Source organism: Gadus morhua, chromosome 6 (genome assembly GCF_902167405.1).
Source record: "Gadus morhua chromosome 6, gadMor3.0, whole genome shotgun sequence".
Classification (NCBI taxonomy): Eukaryota; Metazoa; Chordata; class Actinopteri; order Gadiformes; family Gadidae; genus Gadus; species Gadus morhua.
In genome coordinates, this window is record NC_044053.1 from 23,570,566 (window position 1) to 23,580,565 (window position 10,000).

General features: G+C 45.0%; 1 protein-coding gene across 1 annotated transcript in view; it reads right to left on the reverse strand.

The window, feature by feature from the left end:
* Positions 1-10,000, reverse strand: part of si:dkey-215k6.1 (transmembrane protein 132B) — a 150,726-nt gene that overhangs the window by 34,640 nt on the left and 106,086 nt on the right. The gene's annotated exons all lie outside the window — the stretch shown is intronic.

Here is a 10,000-nt window from a genome sequence, read left to right on the forward strand (position 1 = left end):
TAGCAATAGTAGTATATTTAGTTGTAGTAGTGTAGTATATTTAGTAGTAGGAATGGTAGTATATAAAGTAATAGGATTAGTAGTATAGTTAGTAGTAGCAGTAGCAGTAGCAGTAGTAGTATAGTTAGTAGTATTAGTAGTAGTAGTAGTAGTAGTTGTATTAGTAGTATATTTATGGTAGTGGTATATTTAGTAGTAGTGCAGTAGTAATCGTAGTAGTTGTTTTCATAGTACTGCTCTTGGGTAATAGTAATTGTATCTTTGGGAATGATGATGTCATGAATCAAGTGAACACAGAATCACAAATAAAGCTCCCCTTTGGTTCTGCCCAAGGTTGCAGTGCTCCCCCTGCATCCAAATTACATGCTCCAGCCTAAGCCTGTTACGGCTAACTGTGGTCAAACGTCTATGTGTGTGTGTGTGTGTGTGTGTGTGTGTGTGTGTGTGTGTGTGTGTGTGTGTGTGTGTGTGTGTGTGTGTGTGTGTGTGTGTGTGTGTGTGTGTGTGTGTGTGTGTGTGTGTGCTTGTGAGAAACCTCTGCCTTTAATCCACTTTCCCTTTCATTTCCTTTCTGGACTCCTGTAAGCAACACCTGGCTAGCCCTCCTGGTGACCTCTCTCCCCTCCTCTTCCTCACCATTTAGTCTCCATTCCTCTTTTCAAAAATCCCAGCCACTTTACCCCATCCCATCTCGCCTCTCTCCTTCCCTTCCCTAGTTCCCTTAAGAGGACCCCACATCCAATCTAGTATCTCCCCTTCCTTTCCTTCCCTAGTTCCCTTCAGAGGACCTTACATCCCTTCCCTTTCCAGACTTCGGTGAGCACACACAGCCACCATGGCAGTGCGTTAGCCGCGGCGAGCTCCATGAAACCAAAGCCCATGGGACGAACCCGTGCTCCCATGTTGACACACTAAACAGCCAGACAAATGGCCACCGGCCGCACCATATCCACAACAGCACTATACGGCCGATGCGTCGCAACACATGATTTCCTATTTGGTCCCCGCGTGGGTTGTTTCATTGACGTTGGGTCGTCGGGTGACCGTGCACGCTGCCCTTTAGATGGAGATTCACTTTAATGGCCACAGTCGCAGGGGTGTAATGGTAGGGGCGGGAGCAGGTGTAGCTCGTTAAGTTAATGAGGGGTCTGCAGGCCCGCCAGTGCCTGTAATTAGCGTCACGGGGTACACCTGGGTCCGCCCCTGCTATTATCCTGAGGCCTCTTTAATTAAGGAGGTGCACACGTTATTGTCTTCATCGTGCATGGGATTGTTTCTTTTCCTTTTCCGTTCTCGTTTATTTCTTCTTAACCTATTGGCACGCTCAACATAAGCACAGCCTGAAGGTGATTTAGCAGGAGACGCAGTCGGGTGCTGTAGACTGTTTGCAAAGTAGTGCTATTGACAAACACAGACGACTTAATTGAACCCGGAGGAAATTGTTTCAACAACGACCTGAGTCATACACATGCACACGCACACACGTACACGTACACATACACATACACGCACACATACACATACACACACGCACACGGACACACATACACACACACTCCCGCACACACAGCCTCCTGTTCCAAGGACACTTGCAATGTGTGCATGTGTGTATCGTCACGTTCTGGCGTGTGAAACTCCAGTGCCGGTTCATTAGATGGAACAGTGATCAATTCTTAATCTGCTTTGTCTTTTTTCCCTGCTTCCTCTCTCTCTCACACACACACACACACACACACACACACACACACACACACACACACACACACACACACACACACATGCAGAGTCTTGCTTTGTCTCCCTTTTTGTCCAATTTAATTACTGATGACCTGCGTAAAGAAATGTACACAAGACCCAATTACCAAGCTAACCCCGGAGACATTGAGACACTGAGACACAGTGTGTGTGTGTGTGTGTGTGTGTGTGTGTGTGTGTGTGTGTGTGTGTGTGTGTGTGTGTGTGTGTGTGTGTGTGTGTGTGTGTGTGTGTGTGTGTGTGTGTGTATGTGCCTGGGTTGTGAATGTGTGTTTTCCTTTCAGTGCAGTATCTTGTAATCTGTGCAGCTATAAACACCGCTAGATGTTACGTGTCCATTAGGTTGTATGCTCCCGCCCAACGATCTACTATGGGCTCCTTATTGGTACGTACACACACTCCAGTTACAAGTCAACCCGCCCTCCCTCCCGCCAACTACACTTCGGGGTGTATGATATGTGGAATTTACACAGCCAGTTATCTGATAAGATGGGGGGGGGTCCCGATTGGCTCCATGCTACGCTGAGATCCGACCAGACCACCAGACCAGCGAGACTTGGCATTACCGATCGTGCAACCGAGATCCCATCTGGGAGCGTCAACACCTGACTGGGGAACGCCACCTGACGGGATAGGAACTCCAATGTGCTTGTCACTTCAATTTAATCTAAATTCTCCCAAAAAAAAGATAGATGGATGATAACAACTTATTTATGTTAAATACCTCATATTTAATGGGATTTAATTTGATTCAATATTTATGTTTTCCATCTAATCAAAATATTGTATTTATCATGTTTATAGCCCCTGGAAATTAACTTTAGCAGACTCTTCCATCCAAAGTTTTACTGCAAGCAACACTCACCGATAATGTAATGAACTCAGTTCTGCTGATTCTGTCTGCAGTGCTTCTAATAGGCAGGTTTCTCCCAGACGGCTGTTTGCTTGAATAAAGCTTTTTAAGGGGCCAGAGCGGCAAAAACCCAATTTAACAAGAGCGCCTGCTTCGATTGGGTCTTAGAGAGAACGTATGGAAATGGCAACAATGCATTGTGGCCCGATAATGTAGGATGTGTTTTTTAATGGGGAGTGCAGTGGACGAGGGTTAAGCTGTCGTGTAAACGGTCATATTGGCTGGCCTGGCCGGGCGGCTTCCCCCTTCACCTAATGCCCTGCTTTTGTGGCCACAAAGCCTGCCGTCCTGTTTTCTAGCGGTGTACTTGGGGAGGGCTGTCGTAGGAGCTGTCTGCCTGGTCCCAGCGGTGCCGTTCAGAGGGTCTTTAACCTGGTTCTATGGCACGACACACACACGAAAACACACACACACACACAAACGCCCCCCTATTGAACTGCACTTCACAGCTGTCACACTGACTAGTAACAGGCTACCTGCAGACACAGACCAGGCCAACCGCTGTCAACCACAGCGGTGTGTGTGTGTCTGTTTGTGTGTGTGTGTGTGTGTGAGAGTGTGTGTGTGTGTGTGTCTGTTTGTGTGTGTGTGTGTGTGTGAGAGTGTGTGTGTGTGTGTGCATGCGTGCGTGTGTGTGTCTGTGGGGGAGAATGTGTGTGCGTGTATGCAATGTTGTTGTTTTTTTCTAAAGATGTCCTTTCTGAATGTGCTCTTGTTTGTATGACCTGCAATCGTACCCAGCTCTGGGAGGCAGGGTTTGTGTGTGTGTGTGTCTCTGTCTGTGTGTGTGTCTCTGTGTGTGAGCCAGCAAAAATGCCTGTCAAACGAGGTGTCAACAAATGCTGGAGTCGGACAGTGGTCTGTTAAATCTGTACGTGTGTGTGTGTGTGTGTGCGTGTGTGCGTGTATAAGTGTGTGTGTGTGTGTGTGTGTGTGTGTGTGTGTGTGTGTGTGTGTGTGTGTGTGTGTGTGTGTGTGTGTGTGTGTGTGTATGTGTGTGTGTGTGTGTGTGTCTCCCCGTATCTGTGTGAATCCCAACTCGAAAGTGAGGCTGTCAGATCAGGCATCAAAAGACTTGAGCAGAGGTTTGGTAGCTGTCAATCACACACACACGCACGCACGCACGCACGCACACACACACACACACACACACACACACACACAAACACACACACACACACACACACACACACACACACACACACACACACAAACACACACACACACACACACACACACACACACACACACACACACACACACACACACACACACACACACAAACACAATCCCTGGCCCCTCATCACCCTGTCTGCCCCGCCCCCGCCAACAACAGCCTCCCTTTGACTGATGGATCTTCGTGTAATGCTGGTTCCTAGTCGGGAGACTGCGGCCATTTAACTTAAACTCATTTAATTCAACATTTCCAAGCGAATGGATGTCCGCCTCCCTGGCCTGCTCAAGCACATCCTGTGTAACGATGTAGCTTGCGGTTTATTTCGTTACATCTTGGTTACGTCATAACGTTGAAGCAACTAAAAACTTCTTCAGTTCAACTTATGCATTACTAAGTTTTTACTGGTTAGGTATTGCTGGTGCAATCAAATTAAACAAACTGCTAGTTGGAAACGAACTAATGTTTCCTAAGGATTTAGCAGTGACTTAACTCACAGACTTGGTAACCTACTTCGCATAGCTGTTGCAGCCCAGCATTAAAGAATTGTTTGTATTTCCATGCCTGGATTGACAACCACTATGACGTCTCCCTTGACGTTGACCAATAGGATGACTCTTTGGTCCACATATGTAGACGTTGGCAAGAGAAAGAGGGAAACTTTGAAGTGGGACCACGAAATGGTGGGTGTTGTCACGGTGTGGACATCCTTCTGAGAGCTTTCATTCTAAAGGTTTTAAACAGTGTGTTCAAAATGTTTGCTTGCAAATCATTGCACTTCTAACCCTCCCTGGAGGGATCCCCCACTCTGCGTTCCTGCCCAGGATTTCTTCCTCATTTATTAGGAGGGGGGGGGGGGGGCTATTGATTAGGGGTGTCATACATATATGGCCTGCAAAGCCCTGTATGGCTGTAGCTTTGATTACGGGCTAAACAACTCAAAATTACCTTTGTTGACATAACAATGAGTTGGTTATCAGTGACGAAGAAAAAAATACATTCCTAGTGGGTTCCCTTTCCTGAATATATATAAACCGAGGCCGTCTTACGTCTTTGAGCACAGCTGACTTATGGGAGCGCCACTGTGGAAAACTAAATCCTGGGGAGAACACTAGAGCATTGACGAAATATTAGCATTAAAACACTTTCTGACTCAAAATAGCTAACAATATAAATAATTATGGCGAAATGACAGTTAGGACGGCGTGAATACATTTGGGGTCACACTTGTAATGTTGCCAGTCTCCAGGCCAAGAACTGACATGTGTGTCAGACCAAAATATCGCGTTATCTGGTAAGCTAGACCCGGGGAGGAGCATCGGGCGTAGCAGAGACCACGACGCTGCCGGAGACAGCAAACCACAGCTTAAAGCTTTACTCTGTCTGAAAACATTTCTGTTCATATTTTCAATAAACTGATGGGCCCCGGGCTGCTGACAGAGAACCCGACTCGTCAACTCTTTCCCCCCCTGAGGAGCACACATATTGACATGGATATCGTGTCTTTGCAGCGTTTGAATATCAGTTAACACACCAGTATATGTTTACTGCGAAATGTTTTTCTTGTGTGGGAAAGTGCACAGGTTTGAACAGTTGTCTAAATCCAACAATAAAAAACATTTTAGTCAAAGGAGTGTCTGTCAGCTCCGCCCAGAAGTTCCTCTGGCTCAACAATAGGACCATATGTGGGTTGTTTCCATTTATCAATTCAAAATGGCTATCATATTGTATAAATATCTATGGCTCATGCACTGTGAACCGCACAGGAAGCAAGTTATCCCAACAATTGCTGCAACTAATCGCATACATTGAAATAGAGCAAGAATTGGATTAAGAATTTAACAACTAACAAGAAAGAAAATCACAAATGGGACATATCATATTAGTAAACAGCTTCAGGGGGAGAAGAATGTATGTCAGGGGTATGTCCGAAACCCCACAACATTTCACGGCCTGTCCAAGTCCTGCCTCAAGGCAAACTGGTTGGGAACCACTGTGCTTGATATGCCGTGGAAATCTATGAATGGGTAAAGAAATATTGCAATTACAATATTATTAAACTTGTGTTTCCTTTTATACATTAGCTGTGTTCACAATGCTAATTGTTTTTAAATTGTGTTTACATGAAATAATGTCAATATACCACCATGGGCCCTATTTTAACGGTCTGAAACGCAAGTGGGAAGCGCAAAGCGCAAGTAGCTTTGTGGGCGGTTCTTTGTGGGCGGTTCTTCAGACCAAAGGGTTGGTCTGAAGCAGCCTAGTTACCCGTAGGTGTGGTTTGGGCGTAACGTCCAACAAACCAATGAGAGTGCCAGCTCCCATCCCCTTTAAGAGCCATGAGCGCATTTGAATCGGACGAGTTGATATTTTGACAGCGCGTCTGCAGTCTCCGATGAGACAGATGCACATGAATTTCAAACTGCAAATGACTCAGTTTATTGCCAAATAATATGGCCTAATTCACACATGGAATAAGGGGTTTTCTTCCACAACTTCAGAAATACTGAGTCCTCAAATAAATTTCGGCAAAGAAAACGTATATAACATATGATATGCGGTAACTGTGGTTCTATTTAATGATATATGCAATACATTATAAACATTGTTTCTTATCAAGCTATACGGAGGGAATTGTTTCTAACGCGAGTGAGAGGAAAATACCGTGATCTACTTCAAGCCCCCCGGGCTAAGGCCCGGGTGGCTTGCTGCGCCGTCTACCTATTGAACTCTGGCCTGTTCACTCGACGTCCTCCGTACAGGACGTCAAGTGGGTGTGGCCTATGCAGTGGGCATTGCCTAGTGGGCGTGGCCGGGGTGACGTTATGGCTTCGGCTTCTTCACTTAATTAAAGGTGAAGAGGGAGCAGCCTTCAATAACATCATGCTCCCCTTGTGGCTATGTGAGGGTAACGCAGCTTATATGTTTGGTCCTGCATCATTGGGTCTATGTGTGGGTAGCTTAGATTCTTAAAATACGTAACAATGCTATCCTAATATGCATGTGTCCCCGCGGTAATAGACATTGCCATTGATTGTATTATGCGTTATGTGTTTAGTTTGCGTGTGTTTAAACAGAGCACACACGCGCGCCCGCATTCATTCATTCTTTTTAACACTCACTCGCGGTAAAACAATGTTTTTCACGATCAAATACTCATCAAACCTAAAAGTTATGGGCATGTAGGCCTACACGATGTCTCTGTCAAGAAAATATGTGTTTGCTATACGGTGTTTGCAGATGCATTGATTTAAAAGTACAACTTATTACCGCTGCATCAGCTGTTCTTTCCCAAATAATTTACCAAGAATGTGCGGCTAGGTAGATGGGAGAAGCAAAGTGTATGCGCGAGGTGCACAAGCAATATGCATCGCATGCGCATGTATGCGATGCATGTATATCTCTCTGCGCCCTTAAAATAGCATCTGAACAACGCGCCACTGACTTTAAACCAGGTATTTCCTGGTCAGTAGCGCAATGGTATTCAGAAACGGCAAAATACCGTTTGCGCCAGAACACGCCTCCTCCTTCCGCCGAACCGCCCCTTGGGGCGCATGATCAATCCCTAATTTACCGGCGAGTGGCGGTGGTGGGAAAAGAACGCTCTGCCAGTTGTAAACTAGCAACGACACATGCGCCAGTGACTAAGTCACTTGCGCCGGATGCAAGATAGGGCCCCATGTCTTAATGTGCTTTAATTCTTTGTGTGTTTAGTCTTAATTTTATTCTACTTTTGCTTGTCTTCGATAGGTCATTCTACTGATGTTTTAAAATGTTCTATTCAAATTGATATTCAATGCTGTATTTTATATTTAATAAAGTTAGCATTGTTAGTCAATGCGGTGCTGATGACGCGTATGGAAAAAAAAGCTAGGTCCTGGACAGGTCCTTGACTATTTGGACAAGGGTGCAACATAAACCCTGAATGTCATTTAGAAGGTCCAAACAACTGAAATATACCCCATGTCAGTTAGAAGGTCCAAATAACAAAAATATACCCCATGTCTTTTAGAAGGTCCAAACAACTGAAATATAACCCATGTCAGTTAGAAGGTACAAATAACAGAAATATACCCCATGTCTTTTAGAAGGTCCAAACAACTGAAATATACCCCATGTCATTAAGAAGGTCCAAATAAAATAAATATACCCCATGTCTTTTAGAAGGTCCAAACAACTGAAACATACCCCATGTCAGTTAGAAGGTCCAAATAACAGACATATACCCCATGTCTTTTAGAAGGTCCAAACAACTGAAACATACCCTATGTCATTAAGAAAGTCCAAAACAACTCTTCCTTATTATCATTTGTTTAGGTTTTCACCTAGCTAGGTCTTGGACTGGTCCTTATTACCGGTCTATTTTGACGAGGGTGAAATAAACCTTGTGCCATTTCGAAGCTCCGAAACAACTGAAAAATACTACATGTCGTCAATTAGAAGGTCCAAATAACGGAAATATAAACATGCCAAACAAGTCCAAAACAACTGCAATATCTCTGGTCATCACTTAACCAATCAGGACTGCTTCCCGGAAGATCTCAATCTCACTTGATTAGAAGTAAGAGTTGAATTCCGGACTCCCAACCAAAACCCAGCGAGATTGCAGTGTTTCATTCTGTGTGAATCATTTGCCAATATTCTGCTGTACCCAGAAGATTGCACTATCAAGAGTGTGTGTGCGTGTGACCTGAAAGCAATCTCAGTTTCTCTTACAGTCCTTAATGTAACCACGCAACTATTTTACTCATTCACTGGGCCCTTGTATTTAATACACAAGCAACAAATTGACACACGCAAACACACACACACACACACACACAAACACACACACACACACACACACACACACACACACACACACAGACACAGACACAGACACAGACACACACACACACACACACACACACACACACACACACACACACACACACACACACACACACACACACACATTAATGCAGACATGTGCTGCTGGCTAATTAAACATGCATACACATGCTGATGTGCTGCATTAACCTGCACAGATAAAACCCCTTGCCCTCACAACAAACACACATAGATCCCAGCCCAACACTACAAGTAGCTGAATTGCATCCGATTAAATTAGCGCTTTCCATTTTACCCTGTGTTGTTATTGATTGTGTTTAAACAGCTCTACTCTTGTTGGCTTGTACGAGGAAATTACCTTCATATTGAAAGTGTCACAGCAAGGGTGAGTTTCATTCTGGGCCCATGGCCAGGCCGCAGGACGCAGGAGCAACAGGATATTCAATCTTGCCCGCCTGGCATTGACTTGTGTTTCATAGATAAATAAATAAGTGCATATATTTATATATATCTTTGTCTTTTCTCTATGCTTGCTGCGCATTAGTCAACTCACACTGGGAGAGCAACAGAGTGGATTGCAGGGGGGGGGCGAGGTAGCAGACCACTGAGTGAGGGATGTAAAGGGCTGCGATGGCTCCATCAAGTAGCGACTCTCCGGGGGGAAGGGGTGAGGCTTACTGTCACTTTTAAAAATAGGTGATGTTGATGCACTGTTCACCTAAAAACAAAGTGCCAATTGTGTCCCGAACGGTTCCCTGTTGTTGATACGCAGACAAAGTTGGCAGTAAATATCCAACGCTAAGTAGAGGACTGAGGCGCCGTCTCTGGAACAGCTATTAAATCGAATTCTCTGCCCCTCGTTCTTTCACAATTTTCCTCTACGCACTCAACGCATTTCTTTGTGTCAAGAAATGCAGTCTTTTTTCAGGGAAAGAAAGAAAGGTATCAAGGCATTGAAGGATGGGCCATATACCATGTCGCCTGTCATTTTCCATATATACTACGTACACGTACAGAGATCTACGCATGAGTACACACATCTATTTTCAACAAAACCGTGCGTGTGTATCTGTGTTTGCGTGTGAGTGTGTGTGTGTGTGTGTGTTTGTGTGTGTGTGTGTGTGTGTGTGTGTGTGTGTGCGTGTGTGTGTGCGTGTGTTTGGTGTTTCTGTGTGTTGATGGCTATTTGTGTGTGTGGGGGGCTGTGTGTGTGTGTGTGTGTGTGTGTGTGTGTGTGTGTGTGTGTGTGTGTGTGTGTGTGTGTGTGTGTGTGTGTGTGTGTGTGTGTGTGTGTGTGTGTGTGTGTGTGTGCGTGTGTGTGTTTGGGG